This window comes from Chiloscyllium plagiosum, unplaced genomic scaffold (genome assembly GCF_037043375.1).
Source record: "Chiloscyllium plagiosum isolate Xiang-an unplaced genomic scaffold, Cpla_swu_hap1 HiC_scaffold_19, whole genome shotgun sequence".
In the NCBI taxonomy this organism is placed as follows: domain Eukaryota; kingdom Metazoa; phylum Chordata; class Chondrichthyes; order Orectolobiformes; family Hemiscylliidae; genus Chiloscyllium; species Chiloscyllium plagiosum.
In genome coordinates, this window is record NW_028270157.1 from 60528525 (window position 1) to 60546362 (window position 17838).

General features: G+C 40.2%; 1 protein-coding gene and 1 long non-coding RNA gene across 6 annotated transcripts in view; one reads left to right on the plus strand and one right to left on the minus strand.

Annotated features, from left to right (window-relative positions):
• The window catches only part of LOC122559510 (A disintegrin and metalloproteinase with thrombospondin motifs 20), a 384605-nt gene that overhangs the window by 281710 nt on the left and 85057 nt on the right, over positions 1-17838 (plus strand). The window lies entirely within an intron of this gene.
• The window catches only part of LOC148146793 (uncharacterized), a 66159-nt gene that overhangs the window by 21898 nt on the left and 26423 nt on the right, over positions 1-17838 (minus strand). The window contains exon 3 of one of the 4 annotated variants that reach the window (XR_015760491.1): positions 7198-7342. This is a non-coding gene — a long non-coding RNA (uncharacterized LOC148146793). Of the gene's footprint in view, positions 1-3544; positions 3820-7197; positions 7343-17838 lie in introns of those variants that run through there. The other 3 variants (XR_015760489.1, XR_015760492.1, XR_015760490.1) reach the window with 3 other exon arrangements.

Consider the following 17838-nt stretch of genomic DNA (forward strand, 5'->3'; position numbering starts at 1 on the left):
GTTACCTTAATAATAGATTATATTTGCCTTAAAAGAGTAAATGCTATTTCAAGCAACAGATTTTTCAAAGTCATAGCTCTTGGTCTATTGTGCACATCCATTCTGGTTGGTTCCTTTTTGTATATCCTGGATGGCATAGCTTTTAAATGCACATTTGTTGTCCTGAGATTGAAGTGAGGTGGAACTTTATCCTTGAATTCTTTGCAGTGAAGGTGCTCCCAAAATGATATAAGATGGAAATTTCAGGCTTTGGATCCAGTGACTAAGAAAGAATGACGATTCCTGTCCAAACCAGAAGGGCATGCAGCTTGGCGATGGTTGAGTTGTAATGACAGTGCTGCTGTTCTCCTTCTTGGTGGTAGAGGTCACTGAGTTGGGATGTACTATTGAAGTAAGCTTGATGGGTCTGTGCAGTACATCGTGGTGACAGTAAATGCTGTAGCCACAGTGTGCCAGCGATAAAGGCATTGACTATTTCGACTTACAGAGATGTAATGGAGACATCCATCTGTTTAATAGTTTTAACAACTTAAACAATAATTTTAAACAAATTGCATCCAAAAATGACAGTGTAGACTTATTACAGATATTAGACAATATCTAAATAATAGAAAAAGGTGAACCCGAGTGAATAACATAACACAAGGGAATGGGAAATTAGCCTTTTATTTCTGAGTTCAGAATGGTGGGACATAAACTTCCACTACTCTTGTCTCACACATTTGGCCTCGCCTCTGCTACAAGCAAATTCTTTGATTCACAAGCGGGTTCCTTTTCCTATGTTATATCCAAGGTCATCTCTATTCTCTTTTCTTTTCCCTTTTGTACCAATCATCAATATTTCAGTCACACTCCAGACTGTTGAGGAGATTGGTAGGACATTACCAAGAGCGAGACGTGTACATAAAACTAAAAGGCGGAGATGAAGAAGTACTAATGAGAACGAGATAATTGTTAGAGAGACAACAAAGAAAAAAATTAGCAAGTCATCCATTGACTGTAAAGGAAAGGAATGTCAGGTGTTGTACACTATTGGTGGTCAATCCATAAGTAACAATTTTCCCACAAAAATTAGCCCATTTGTAATATAGTATGAGGGCCTTATTGCAGGGTCGAGAATATAACATAAGAAAGGCAAGAAAGATTTAAAACAATGTTTGATTTGGCCCTTTGCTAGTTGGTGTGTTTGGGTGTGAACTGACTAACCCAAGATTGCTGGACAGTTCTTTGATTGGTCACCATCATGTATTGTGACACACTTGGAAGTTTCAACTGTTGCCTACCCTTCACAAGTTGCCTTGAAGAAAATATGTTATAGATGATTGTCACATAAAATGTGTGGTCTAAATGGCTACATATTTGAATAGCTCTTTGTTCTATTTATTTGGTCAGAAAACAATATGCTTTGTAATCGGCTTGTGACTTGAGAAGTAAAATGTTGAACCTCTTATGAATTGGTACACATTGAATTAGGATATCTTGCCAGATATAGGAAAATTGTGGTTAATGTTGGAATTCCTGTAAAATCTGCTTCACCTTTCAAAGAAGCAAAATTAACTTCTGAGATGGTAAACTGGGATCTGATTCAGCTCTTGTAAAATGTTCTGTTGTGTGAAAGGAACAAGAAACAATTCTGGTGTTTTAGATAACGTTTAACTTTAGGCTAGGTGTCTACCTTGGCCTACTTGTTACTTTTTTTGGTTCTGAGGCAGAAAGTTGTGTGCAGGCCCTATTTCAGAGAAATCACACGATACCAGGTTATAGTCCAACAGGTTTATTTGGAAGTACAAGCTTTCGGAGCACTGCTCCTTCATCAGATAGCTAGTGGAGCAGGATCATAGGACACAGTATTTATCGCAAAAGATCATAGTATCATGCAACTGATGTGATATATTGAACAAACCAATCTAGCTACCTGATGAAGGAGCAGCGCTCCGAAAGCTTGTACTTCCAAATAAAGCTATTGGACTATAACCTGGTGTTGTGTGATTTTTAACTTTGTCCACCCCAGTCCAACACTGGCACCTCCACATCATGATAGAATAATGAAAGCTATATTTGGAGCGATACTGGAGGCATGTTGTCTTTCGGATGAGAGAATGTTGCCTGCTCATATGAGCAGGAAAGGTCCAATGGCAATATTTAAGGAAAGCAGGGAAATGGCCCTGGTGTTATTGCTAACATCTATCCCTCCGTCCACATCACTGAAGTAAATTCTCAGGCCGTTTACGTCATTGTTGTTTTTGGGACTTTGCATGCAATTTGACTGCTGCACTTGCTAAAAATTTGAAACATTTCCTGAGCTAAACAGCACTTTGGGGCATCCTTAAACGTTCACTGCATAGAAGCAAAATCACCTTTTCACAATAAAAAGTAGTTAATTATCTCACTGTTGTTCATGGGATATTGCTGGCACTAAATAACTGCCGTTTACGCCTACACAGCATTGCATTTCAATGATGATTCGTTACATAGGAGGCACTCTAAGGCAATTTACTGACGTATGGAGCTTTAGAAATGCAAGTATTTTATAATTGCTGTTGTATTTCTGTTATGGTCGATTGATTTCACAGATATGTGAAAGAAATGTCTCTTGCAAAATGACACCATTCAAAGAGTGGTAAAAGTTTGAAGGCTGTTCTGACACTATCGAAAGGAAATATGAGCATGCAGATGTGCTGGGGTTTATGATCCACATTAGATATTTCACTTTATATCGTCACCCACCTTTAATCCATTTTACTTTGTTACAACTTCCTCAGCCACCTGAATATGATTGAACAGTTGTAGTTCGGCATTTAGATTTATTACAAACAGCTAATTTAATGAGGTTATTTAAACTTAATGTACAATCAGATGTCAGTGAGTTCTTGCTGTGTCACATTTTTCCATAACATTTGCAATCTGTCATGATCAACCGTATTATTTAGTTCCCTAGCTCACATACAATGCATCAGCTGTAGGAAATAGTTGGAAATGAACAAAGCTATGGAAATTAAAAGCTGCCATTGGCAGTGAGTTTTAAAGCAATTGTTCAAATACAAGAATGTGTCAGTGTTAATGCTTTAGTCCTGCAGTTTGATGTCATCAACATGATTTAATTGAATTGCTGCTTTGGAACCCACGGCTAGCCATCCATTATTGTATGTACCTTGGCCAAGATATCACTTTGTTTGATGAAAGGGTGTAATGACTGTAGTAAGTAAAGTCCTCTTTATTCAAAAGTTTTAAAGAATATAGATTTCCTGCTGATATGTAAAACTTTAAATCCCCTTTTTAAAAATCAGTTAAACTAAAAGCTTGACCCAAAACCTCAAGTTAGTTGCAGCTTTGTATTTCCCATGTTAAATTGCAGCAGCCAAGTTTTGTTGGATCTTTGCGCATTACAATTTTGCTGGAGGGAAGGATTGCGTAATTTTGCAGAGGAGTTTTCCATTTGTTTTACTACAACATTGTCATGTGACGTCTAATCAATATTTCTAATCCACAATAATTAGAGAAAGTTTTAGGAATGGGCAATGATTGTAAGTTGCATTCAGCTTACCTTGTCGCAAGTCCAGGCATCTTCCTTCCAGAGACAAAGACAAGCAATCATTCCTTTGCCTTTTGAAGATTGTTTGTTTGTTTATTTGAAAAACATCTTTAAGACGCTGGATGTGTCTCAGTCTTGTTGAAAAGCAATGGTTCTGAGTTCAGAAATCACTTGGTTACGCCATTGAAATGAGATTAACTGTCCACAGCAGCAATTTACTCAGCATCTTGAAGGTGGCAGAAAGAGCTTTCCCCTCTGTACTTCACCAACATCTCCCACTATGTGCTTGTGCTTGGACTGCTTGTGCAAGCAAATAGTTAGCCTTGGATACAGGCTAAATAGAGCAGATCTGGAGGAAAGGTCATGCTCCCACGAGAAGATTAGGCGTGTTGATTGAAAATGCACTGCTTACCTTTAGCTGCCTTAGCTGATCAGGGCAGGCGTTTCAGAGCGGCTGATTGTTCCGTTAATATTTTTGGAAATTAGTTGGACATTTTCTTTGTATGCTTTATTAACTTTCAACTGACTGAAGGTTTTGAAACTTATCTCTGCACTTTTAGGTAACACAGATGTGTTCATCATTTAGTGGTGAGTTACTTTTCCCAATTTTAAACGCTTGAGAACAGTTGTAGCATTCCTGCAATGTAACAGCAAACCCTTATTTCAGGAACCCAGTGCACTTTGACACGTCCCTTCATAATACGGTCTGCTTAGTGAGATTTTACAGTGAAGCTACAGATCATGGAGAAGTGCAAATGAGCTCACATCTCCTTTTAATCCACACAGCACTCCCCAGTGATATAGAGGGAGAGTTGAAATGGAAGTACTCCCCCCCCCCCAGGGTGGGTGGGCAAATGCAGAAGATGAATTGATGTTTCGAGCAGCTTCTCAGCAGAGATTTGAGGGCAAGTCCTTTGACAAAGGTTTGAGGTCAGATTGCCTGCCCAGGATATTATTCTTGGAAAAAAAATGCATCTGCTTTAATTGGCATGAAATAAAATTTGAGAGCAAGTAAAATCCAAAAGATTTGTTGTGATTGTACTCATCATGCATCTGGATAGGATTTGCACATTAACCTGATCGCCAGAGGCAAACCTTTTGTCTGGTAAGACTTTGTTTTCCACAGATGTTAGAAGTACTAGGTACGTCCTTGGTTACAAAATACTCTACCCTTTAACATAGCCATTGTAGTTCATCCTCCATTCAGTGTGCTTGAATTAAATAAGCATTCAATTCACAGTTTCAGATGATTAACTAATTTTCCTGCCATCAGCTTCCTTTCAGGATAAAGATTTAGTTCTTATACGCTTGCTTGCATATATTTCATGTCAGTTATTGCCTTGAATTGCTGAGATCGGTTTAACACCTCAATGTGCCTTCAATTAAGGTTTAAAATGATATTAGACAATGGTGCCTTTTTGGATTGCATACAAAGTTTTGATACCTGTCTTTAATGAACACCGTGATTAACACCTAAACCAATAAAATACAAGGACAATTTTATAGATACTTTTTTGTGCAGATTAGTAAGTAAAATAAGTCAGTCATTTTGAAATTCACTTGTTCCTTAAAGATAAGAAGGTACAATGCCTGGTGTGTAATCTTACTTAGGGTGTATTGATTTGGAGGTGCAGGTGTTGGACTGGGGTGTACAAAATTAAAAATCATACAACACCAGGTTATAATCCAACAGCTTTAATTGGAAACACACTAGCTTTCGGAGCGTCACTCCTTCATCAGGTGGTAGTGGAGGACTCAGTCCTAACACACAGAATTTATAGCAAAAATTTACAGTATGATGTAACTGAAATTATACATTGAAAAATTGATTGTCTGTTAAGCCTTTCATCTGTTAGAATACCGTGATAGTTTCACTTCTTTCATGTGTAAATCACAAAACCTTTTTTTAAAAAGTTGTATTCTCGGGTTAGCTGTTAACAATGGTGATAGCTAGAAAATATGTTGAAGGTGTTGGACCCCTGTGTTCTCTGTCTATGCCATGATGTTTAGATTGATTCTAATCTAAAAAGTGAGATAACGAAGTTTTACATGAATGCATGCAGATTTTGAGCAAAGTACAATGTAATCCTGCAAGTACAAATTCACCCCACAAAATATATGTGTGCATGTGGATCTTTGTCTGTCTGTGCGTGTGTGTCTGTCTGGGTTGGGGGTTGTGAGTGTGAGAAAGTGTATGTGTGTGTGTGTAGTAAGTGCAGAGTGTCTTAAGTCTGTGAGGGGGTGCATGTGTGAGTGTGGGAGTGTGTGGGTCTGTAAGGGTGTGTGTGGGTGGTCTTTGTGCGCATCTGTGTGTATGTGTGTATAGGAGTGCCTGTGTGTGTGTGTGAGTGTGTGTGCAGGAGTATCTGTATGTGTGTATAGTGCAATGGTGGTCACCTGTAATATGACATGAACCCAAGGTCCCGGTTGAGGCCATTCGACCTTTGGGTGACCATCCTTCAAGATGGACTTCGGGACAGGCAGCAGAGAAAAGTGGCCGAACAGAGGCTGATAGCTAAGTTCGGTACCCATAGGGAGGGCCTCAACCGGTACCTTGGGTTCATGTCACATTACAGGTGGCCACCATTGCACTATACACAGACACAGATACTCCTACACACACACACACACACACAGACACTCCTATACACACATACACACGGACACACATATACACAGACACGCACATAGACACACACACTCCCACACTCACACATGCACCCCCTCACAGACTTAAGACACTCTGCACTCACTACACACACACATACACTTTCTCACACTCACAACCCCCAACCCAGACAGACAGACACACACAGACAAAGATCCACATGAACACATATATTTTGTGGGGTGATTTTGTACTTGCAGGATTACATTGTACTTTGCTCAAAAACTGCATGCATTCATGTAAAACTTCGTTATCTCACTTTTTAGATTAGAATCAATCTAAACATCATGGCATAAACAGAGAACACAGCTAACCCGAGAATACAACTTTTTAAAAAAAGGTTTTGTGATTTACACATGAAAGAAGTGAAACTATCGCGGTATTCTAACAGATGAAAGGCTTAACAGACAATCAATTTTTCAATGTATAATTTCAGTTACATCACACTGTAAATTTTTGCTATAAATTCTGTGTGTTAGGATTGAGCCCTCCACTACCACCTGATGAAGGAGCTGTTGGACTATAACCTGGTGTTGTGTGATTTTTAACTTAGGGTGTACTGTAATTGACATCAATAATCCTGTGGTCGAGATGGTGAATTAGTGGAGGCTTCGACTTAGAATGATGACCCAGTGAGCTTTGCTAGAAATTAATCTCAAATGGACAGAATTGGGCTGAGCTGTGAGCAGATAACCATCCAAACTTGATTCTGAACAGCAGAAACCCGTGAGTGTCTAGTGTTGCCAACCTCAGGAGACCAGGGAAGAATATTCACAGAGAAAGGAAACAAAAACAATATTAGAACAACATTATGATCTTTCCATCCCACTTAGCTACAGTTCAGAAAACATATCCTGAAGACTCAAAATCCAATATCTGTTTTAATTTCTAGTCTTGATTCTTATGCATCCTATGAATTATTAGGGCATTTGAACACGTACAAACATTTAAAAAGCTGCAGGAACTGATTAATTGTTCAGCAATATGTGTCACTTACCTCAAAGCTACTTAAAAAGTGGGAAACCAGGAGTGAAGGAAGTAGGAAGATGGTTTGTCTTTGGGATCAGCAGCCTCCGTGTTATATTGTATAAATTGTGTTTTCCGAGTTGCCAAACAGCAGGATAAAGAGTGGCTGAAAAAAACTGAAAATGTCCAGTAAGTGGTGAATTCTGTTTCATGCAGCAGATGATGAAAATAATGAAGATTTAGTAGCTAGATATGTCAAATCAAGTGATCCAATTTGTCAAGAGGAAGTACATCTCACAATCCCAAAAGTAGTGGAAATTATTAATAAGCATGAATTGCTCCATTCAGTGTGATTTAGGAAGGTCCTATTCAATTATTATGTCATAATTTTATTTACTGCTGCAGGAAGTGATCTTTCAGATTAACGTATCACTTCAAACTTTTAAATGTCTATTGTCATTTCAGTAGAAATGTGCAAGACCTTTCATGATGAATGCAGTGCTACAGTCAGTTCCCAGATTGTGGTTACTGAGATATGTATCAGTGCTGACCGACAGTGATTGTTCACATAGGGTGGTAGCATTACTTTGCATTCTATATTTGATAGCTATCTATATTGATAAGACAAAACAAATCTACCCGGCAGGCTTTTGCTACAAGGCATTCTGCAGTTGAAGCAATTTAATTGTTAGCAGTGCTCTAAAGAAACAGCATTATCTGTTGAGACTTCAAGTCAATGCAGTACAAGAAGGAGACTTATCATCGCATTCTTGAGGGCATCGAAATGCTGGCCTTGCTAGCAATGGTTATGTTAAAACAGTTGAAGTTATGAACAACAGCAATTAGACATGGATAGTGTGCATTTTAAGAGGATATAATCCATATGGTGTGATAGCATATGATCATGTTCATAGATCATGAATTCGTGAAATTCCTTTTTCACAAAATGAATTAATCCATTGAGTGGAGTGATAATTTTCTTCCTGCTCAATTTAAATATCACAGTGTCCTTGTCCAATTGCAAGCCAACCTCACAAGGACACTGAAACACCAAATATTCCTCAAATGGCCATGAACATAACTCATAACTGTTGTTGAAATGGAAACAGTGATGAAATAACTTGTTCATATGGCATGAGAGTGGGCAGAAAGTTGGCATCTTCATCTTGTTTAAACTGTGGCCAACTTGCAAGTGGTCAATATCAATTGCCCTCCCAACTCTGCCATCACTCGTCTTGAGGAATACAAAATAAAAGCAGCTTATTGGGCTTTCTGAGTTGCATTTTAGACACCTTGCAAGTCAAGTCCAGAGGCAGACCAGTACAGGTGCAGTTTTTTTCCTTTTACTTGTTAATTTAAAAGTCAGCTACATGCTGAGGAGGCAGAAAGGCAAGTAATTACTCTCTTCATGGATGAATTAATTAGCCATTTACCTTGGGGGAAAGTATGCATGTGATAATTCCATTTTTAATTCAAAGGTGGGGTTGGTGCGTTAGCTGGCAACTATAAGTAACTGAACCTTTCCTGCAGACAGGTTGTACTGGGTTCATAGTTGGGAAACTAACCAGCTTTCTCAGTGACCGGTAGACCACCCTTTATCCGAAATCCGAAAAGCTCCAAAATCCGAAGGTTTTTGTGTGAAGTTTTTTTCTCATTAACAAGGTTGTTCGGCGTGCAAACAGTTAACCCAAGTCGACACCCACTCGATGTGTGTCACTCAGATGCGACACTGGGGGGCATGGCCCATCAACGGCAGGCCTCAATTCTCTCTCAACGCCCATTTTACTCAGTAAGTCTGCTCCTTCGGTAAGATTTTTAAAACTTTCACCATCAAACTGTCACTTACTCTGAAATTCGAAAAATTCCTAATTCTGAAAACCAGCTGGTCCCAAGCATTTTGGATAAAGGATTGTGCACCTCTATCAGGAAGACAGGTATCCGATAGGTGGTGAGTTGTAGCATTTGAGTAGTCATTAAATCAGCACCACACGCCCTTAATTTCTGGTGAGTTGTGAAAGTCCCCTGTGGACTGTCTCACCCAGAGCTCTAATGATGAGGTGGCAAAAGGGGTGAGTGTCTTGTTTGCCCAATAACTACCCGCTCTCACCAGCTCCAGGGAGGGTACTATTCCACCTTATGTCTCTGGTGAGTGTGGGCACTGTCAGCTGCATCAGAAAATAACTGATAATTGGTTCCTCAGAACACTCGATCCCACAGCTGGATGAATATTAAATGAGAACTAATTGTCTTAGATTGGCGGCATGCAAAATGAGGTCCTCAAAATGCATAAGACACACTGGTATGACAAAACACACCCACATGAAACATTGAATTGTCCTGAACCTTTCCATTAACCTGACAAAAGTATTTTAAACTCTTAGAAACTCTAGCATATAAAACGTTATGATTTTGTTGAATGACATTATATGACTGTAGGGGCAATTGATTGACAGCGTCAAGCTCGTCGGAGTGACAATCATTAACAATCTGTCCTGGTCCACCCACATTGACAACTATGGTCAAGAAAGTACATCAATGCCTCTACTTCCTCTGGAGGCTAAGGAAATTAGACATCACTACATCAACACTTACCAACTTTTATAGGTGTACCATAGAAAGCATCCTTTCTGGTTGCCTCACAGAGTGGTTTGGCAACTGCTGTTCCTAAGATCGCAAGAAACTACAGAGAACTGTGAACACAGTCCAGTCCATCACTCACACCAGCCTCCCATCCATTGACTGCGTCAAAATTTCCCGCTGCCTTGGGAAAGCAACCAGCATAATCAAAGACCCCTCCCACCCCGGTTACACTCTCTTCCATCCTTTTCCCTTGGGCAAAAGATATAAAAGTTTGAATACATGTACAAACAGATTCAAGAACAGGTTTTTCCCTGCTATGATCCAAATTTTGAATGGGCCTCTTTAATGTTAATGTTGGTCTCCCTCTACAACTTCTCGGCAGCTATAACAGTGTATCCTTCACTCTGTTCTGTTACCCTGATGCACTTGTATAATATAATCTGCCTGTAAAACACATAAGACAGCATTTTTCACTGTACCTTGGTACAGGTGACAGTAATAAATCAAATCAAATTGACAAGAATTCTCAAATTTATTTTCCTTCACCTTTCCGAACCAAAACAGGTCTTCTAGTTGCTGAAGCACAAAACAGTCTTGGTAACAGTCGATGTAAAATGCTGACTGTTTAAATATACTTAGCAATGGTAAGCAGGCCAGCATGGTTGCTGGAGCGACAATTGAATCTTGAGGCTCCAAGAAAACTAATGAATAGCAGGTTACTCTCAGCAGTTTGTTTCACTTTTGCAGGTTCAGACCTCAAACATCTGTTGCAAATAACACCAATTTATCCTTTTTGTTTAGACGAGCAAGAAATTGTATTTTGTCTGTAGTGAAAGTACTCTTCATCCTGTTTTCTGTTTTAGATCAGGTAGCCAGATTTTATAAACAGTCAATCTGCTCTGGAGATTGAGCTATCTGGAAATTCCCAACAGAGAATTTCATCATACACTTGTGGGTGATAGAATTAATTATTGTATGTTGTACAATGTATTAATTCTAGCCCAGGCAGTATGTCTTTGACACAGATGCACAAATACACAGTATGTGACATTCAGTAAAAGATATCTGTCTCATGTTCAGTCACTCTCTTAATACAGTGGCATAGTGTGGTGTGTTCAGTCAGTCAGTTATGGTATGTAATATACAGTAACGGCAGTAAGGACAGATTATATTTAAGTCAGCATTAAGAAACTTAAAGACAACTTTCTCAACAAGAACTTAAGCTTTATAACATACATTACGTAAGCTTACATATAGGGCAATACTCTGGCTATAGTACACTTACAGATTCAATAAACCACATCAAGGGAGTGAGGTACACACAAAAAATATCAAATGTATAAGAAACAGGTTAATGATTATTTGTGGATGACACTAAATTGGGAGAATAGTCGATACTGAGATGAATTATAATAAATTACAGAAGGACATTAACAAAATTGCAGAATGTGCAAACAATTGATAAATGTGACCTTGGTAGGAAAAATAGGAGGATCACTTGTTCCTTGCTAGATGCACATCTAGGTGGGGTAGAGGAACCCACATGGAATCTCAATCACTTAAAAGTACACAGAGGTTAGCAAATGTCTTTTATTTTTATGAAACTAGCAATAGAGTTTATTTCTAGAGGGATATGACTGCAAATTAGGAAAGTCCTGTTGAACCTGTTTTATCACAGTTTGAATACTGCATGTTGTTACGGTGGCTGCATTATAAAATCAGTACAAAGGCCCTGCAGGGGTACCAAGAAGATATACAAGAATGATACCAGAAACGGGTATATGTACATAACAGGAATGGATCATCAGGCTAGGTTGTGTTTCTTTTGGTGGCCTAATGGCGTTTAAAATTGTGCAAGGTTTTGATAGCGTGGGTGCAGAAGAAATGTTTCCTCTTGTGGAGAACAGCATAATCAGAGGCCATCAGTATAAAATATTCACAAGGAAATCCAACAAGGAATTCAGAAACCTTCTTTACTCAACAAGTGATACAACATCAAACTCTCTAGCACAGGGAGTGGTTGAAGCTGAAAGAGAACATGTCTTTAATTGAAAAGTAGAGAGGCTTTGAGGAAGATTAAAATGGATGGTATGTTTAAATGGGAAACGATGGGAGGAAGCTCAAGTGAAGCATCAGCCAGCAAGAGCTGTTATGGGCAAATGGTCTGTTACTTTATAATATTCCTCTACCATTTTTTACCATTTGATATTTTACGCAGCGGGACACCGAAGAAAATCTTTGAGGGCAAATATCTGTTTGTGCTTTGAACAATTGCATGAATATAAATGCCACAGAAATGAAAATCCTAGTTTAGTCAGAATTGTATCTAGAGGATTCAGCATATTGAGTGCTGCTGTCCACATTTCAGGTTAAAAACTGCATCAATTTGGTAATCTTAACAGAACAGTGGTGAAAATTCAAGATATTAATGCAATTCTGATCCAGCCAAATAACTTGATCTTTTCTGGCTTATAGAAATGTTATTAAAAAAACCCTTAAATTTGATAAGGTATTTGTACTTGAATCTCTGCATTTTGGTTTTAACTTTGATGCTTGTATTGCTTGGTCTTTTCTTCCCTTTATAATGATTTTATATTAACATTCTCCCATGTATTATATTTGGCTACTTTATATTGACATTAATTCAATAAATGAATTTAATAAGCCTTCCAACAGCCCATCATTAGAAGGATACTGTGGACTTTCAAACAAAGATTGCCAAACAGAGGACAGCAGATCATACATTTACGTAGCCTAAATTCTCCCAAACAACAATGAGATTGTGACTTTCAGCGATGAGAGTAGGGCGACAAGTGTTGGTCAGTCATTGGAGAGATAACCCCTGCTCTTCAGTGAAGAGTGGCCATGTGATTCTTATATCCCCTTGGGAGGGTAGCTTCATATCTGAACTGAGGGATAGCACCTCCTTCAGTAATGCATTGGATTGGCAGTCACTGGAGATTTTGTAAAGCCTCCAGATCTGGACTTCAACCCATAACTTTCTGGCTCAAAAGTATTACCAAGTGAATGACCAATGGCACCTAGTTCTAGGGGGGCTGAAGTAACTTCTTTTGTGGAAACTCTCTTTGATGCCATTCACTCTACCTGGAACTGCCACAATTCTGTAGGAATCTCGCATGTTTTTGAAAGATCAGTAAACAAACTACAAAATTTTAACTTTGAGTACCTTTGGAATCCTGCAGTGCAGGTGCATTGGAATGGTCCATCTGCTGGTGGGCTACCATCTGAAGACTTTGTAGTGCTTTGCCCTATCATGGGCACAGTGCCAGTAATGTTTCTTGGTGCAGGCAGGCTAAGTGTATGGGCCATGAGCATGTTAATGGATTGTTCTGCTCTACCATAGGATCAAGAGAATTGTAACTTGAAGTTGTCACAGTGCAACTGTTCTCCCATAGTAATGTTACACAGCAGCAGCATGGTGGCTCAGTGATTAACTCTGCTGCCTCACAGCACCAGGGTCCTGGGTTTGATTCCAACCTCAGGCGACTGTCTGTGTGGAGTTTGCATATTGTCTGCATAGGTTTCCTTCCACAATCCAAAGATGTGTAGGTTAGGTGAATTGGCCACGCTAAATTGCCTAGGGTTGTGTAGGTTAGGTGCATTAATCAGGGGTAAATATAGGGTAGGGTAGGGTAGGGGGGTGGGTCTGGACGGTTTAGTCTTTGGAGGGTTGGCGTGGGCTTATTGGGCCGAAGGTCCTGTTTCCATACTGTAGGGATTCTATGAAATATAATATTTTACAAATTATCTACAGCCAAAAGAGACAGAAGTGATTCTATTTGAATTGACAGCTATGATTGACCCAGATTAATGTTTATTTGTGCGTTTGGAATAGTACCCAACCTCCAGTGGCTGGCAAAACCCCACTCTCTTTAAATTTCCTCCATTTGGTTCGACTTATTCAATGTTGAAAAACTCTGTGCCACATTAAATTACAAACTAAACTAACTCCATTTCCTTTTTAATATGTAGACTTATGACCATTGGAGTGAACAAAATTCATTAATGTTTCTACCTGTCTGATAGCAAGAGAAAGTAAATTTTGACTCTATATTGTATAAGTGCTTAAAGGTGAACCATAGCTACTCTAGGGTATCAGGAGATGTTGAGTGTGGACTGGAGTTGTCTTGGTGTTTTGTCCCCCATTATTGTCATGTACCTAGCGTGATAATTGGACTGAAAGGTACTTAAAAGGCGAAAGGACCAGTAGCCTTGGAATCACACCATTTCATAGGCATCAGACAACAGAAGAAAAGAAAATGTATCTGGATAGCAGAGGGGTAACAATGCAGTCATAGAGTCATACAGCACGGAAATGGACACTTTGGTCCAACCAGTCCATGCCGAACATGATCCTAAACTAAACTAGTTGTGCCTGCCTGCTCTTGGCCCATATCGCTCTAAACCGTTCCTATTCATAAACTTATCCAAATGTCTTTTAAACATTGTAATTGTACCCACATCCACCACTTCCTCAGGAAGTTCATTCCACACGCAAACCACCCTCCGTGTAAAACACTTGCCCCTCATGTCTTCTTTAAACATTTAAAATTTCTCTCCTCTCAACTTAAAAATGTCCCTCTAGTCTTGAAAGCACCTATTCCAGCGAAAAGACAACCACCATTAACCCTATCTATGCCCCTCATGATTTTATAAACTTCTATTGACTTGGTATATTTAAAAACCGAAAGAGCTGCGGATGCTGGAAATCAGAAACAAAAACAGAAATTGCTGAAAGGTTTCAGCAAGTATAAAAACATCTGTGGGGAGAAATCAGAGTTAATGTTTTGGGTTCAGTGACTTCCTCAGAAAGGAACATTAACTCTGATTTCTCTCCACAGATGTTGCCAGACCTGCCAAGCATTTCCGGCAATTTCTTTTTTTTTTGCTTGTGACTTGGTATTTTTGGTAGTTTTATACATCTGCTGCAAGAATTCTTAAACCCTTCTGTCATCATTTGTTTGGTCGTAATTTTAGTCTTTAAACAAGGAGCAGTTGAAGCCACCTCCAAACACACAGAATCTTAACTGTGAGGGTCTGCTATTAGTGAAGGGGAAACCTTGTGAACTTTGCAAAAACACTTCCACTTTCGCAGAAGTAAGAGACTGATGTGAGGTGTTTTGGTCATTTGACGTTTAGTCATATCTAGTGCTGATCCTAATACAGGGTGACCGTTGGATCCGTGGAATCGTTTTCCACTGTTTCAGTTACCTGTGGTTTACCGCAGCCCGAACATATTAGATTAGATTAGATTACTTACAGTGTGGAAACAGGCCCTTCAGCCCAACCAGACCCATTCCCCTACATTTACCCCTTCACCTAACACTATGGGCAATTCACCTAACCTGCACATCTTTAGACTGTGGGAGGAAACCGGAGCACCCGGAGGAAACCCACACAGACATAGGGAGAATGTGCAAACTCCACACAGACAGTTGCCTGAGGCAGGATTTGAACCTGGGTCTCTGCCACTGTGAGGCAGCAGTGCTTACTACTGTGCCACCATGCCGCCCATTATAGGGAACTTTCTGGAAACAGGGACCGGGGGCTGCGGGGAAGGTAAATTTCCCACTTAAATGAATGAGTTTGCTCTTATCCACAGTTTCAGGCTTCCACAATAGGTCTTGTAACATATGCCCCATGGGTATGGGGAGACTACTGTATACAAAATTGATTATGCTGATGTGCAAGGGATGGAAAAATGCAGAGAGAAAAGCAGCCTCTGTGATTTTGAAGTGCTTCACAGTACACACAAGCAGAAGAAATGGACACCTGAAAACAAGTTGTTTTCCAGGCTGCTGACTTTGGTTGTTGCAGAAGACAAGGAGAGGAAAATGTTTTGGGAAAAAGTTTAAAAAAAAACTTGGAGAAGTAATTGATACCAAAAACATTGAGGCTGTTTACAATTGGAACACATCTCTTTACATAAATATCCTACGTTCTGGAAAGTTCACTCCTACTTTCTGCATAAACAAGGACCAGAAAATAAACACAGCCTGTTGTCAAAGCACTGATAAAACATTCAACATTGTCCTCACTACCTTTGGGATTAAATAGTGAAGGGAGAGGAAGCACTCACCGTTAGTGCTCCACGGTTTTTACAGATAGCTTACAAAACAAGGACTGATTGACTGTTTGTGTGAAAATAATGAGTTCCATTTAATTTTGCTAAATCCACTAATCCCTTAAATTCCTGTTTCCATCTCAGCAAGCGATCCTCTTTAGCCAAATCTCCTGTGTAAGGGCTATTGTACTACTTCACCATCCATCTCTGACAGCTGATGCTAAGAGACTGGTTAGAGCAAATACTTGATTTATTGTCACGTGTACTCCAAGTACAGGAGTACAGTGAAAAGTTAACAACATCGGCCCTCACGGCGCCATCTTGGGTACAAAGTACCTAGGTGCAAATCTTAGATGCAAAATGGAGGAATAAAGAAAGAAAAGTTACATTACCTACAGTAATTCACAGTATTAATGAAGATTGCTCCTTGCCCGCTTTGCCAATTTGCAGGAAAATCTTTACGATAGGCAATTGTTGAGGATGGCAATCCACATTTGCCTTCAGTTTACCACAGCTGTCTCTGAAATGATCAGTCCTAATTTGGCTAATATTTATTCCAAACAGTAAATGAAAACTGTATCGTAATGCACTGTTGTGCAAAAGATATATAATGTGTTTGAATTGGCATTGTGTCCTACAAGTAAAGCAATGTTATAAAACGCAAATCAATTTACGTTAAATCTTTGGGGAGCGTGGGTTAGAGGAATGAATAAGGTTTGAGTGAGCACTTTTTCGTCTCCAACTGCTGCTGGCTATATGCTGAATAGACTTTGGGAAACTATTTTGTTAATTGATGAGAAAAGGTTTCAAGTCATCAGTTGTAGTGGAGGATGTGTGTTTTCTTCCTCACTGTTTCGGTAAGTGAGGGAAGTTAAAAACTTTTTTTAAGAATCCCTACAGTATGGAAACAGGCCCTTCAGTCCAACAAGTCCACACCGACCCTTCAAAGAGTAACGCATCCAGACCCTACCCTATATTTACCCCTGACTAATGCACCCAACCTACACATCCCTGAACACAGGATGGAGGGAGCTAACTTGGGCAGTGGAGCCCATTGTCGCTTGAGATTGGGTCAGGTGACCCTGGGAATGTTTGCGCCAAGGATGTCCTTGCCAGAGGCAAGGTGACTCTCCTTGTCCTCAACCTCGGAGGCTCTGAATGTAGGGGGGGGGGGGGGGTTGCAGGCTGGAGTTGGAGCGTCTGTACAGCCCTAAAGTGACTTGCAAGGAAGCTTCTGAGAGGCTGCTTTGTGGTTCCTCCTTCACTTGGATACCGCCAGGCACTGCCTTGTCTCCATGTGAAGATGGGTGTCAAGGCTCCTCTAATCCACCTCACTCTCAAACTCTTGCCCTGTCTTTGCCCCAGGGTCGTCAGGACCAATGAAAGTGTAGCTGTGTGTGATTCTCCGCATCCCGTGTTCCTAACTCTCCATGGCAGCCACCACAACTGGCTGCATTGCTCCAGTTCATGGGCATTGAGGGCCAGTGCAGCGTGGTAGACTTTAGTGCCACTCTGCGCATGGTCCGTCAGCACAAGGCCGCAGGGTCCTCTGCTGCTGGGGGGAGGAGGGGGTGTTCAGCAGTGATTTCCTCCCCCTCCACTGTCTACCATCTCTGTGCTGTTCTCGGCCTCTGAGCACTGGTGTGGTCTCAACCAAGGTGTCAGTGTGGAAGCTGGATGGGAGTGTAGGGGGCAGATGTGTAGATGCTCCCTCCACCTTACTGTCTACATGCGATTGATGTCATGCTCTCTGGAGGAGATGGCCACGCCTTTGTCAATTTGCTCAAGTGGGTTGGCGCACCCTATAACATAGAAAAGATGGAAGGGCATTGTGGCCAGTGGCTAGAAGTGGTTTTCCCTGCAGGACATTGTCACCCTGGTTAATATAATTATTGTATCATATGTTCTCAACTGCGACATTATGACATTTCCCTCTCCTGATTTAACCCCTCGGTTTTTCCCTCGTTAACATTTAATGCCAAATATTTCTGCATTGTGTATTGAGTT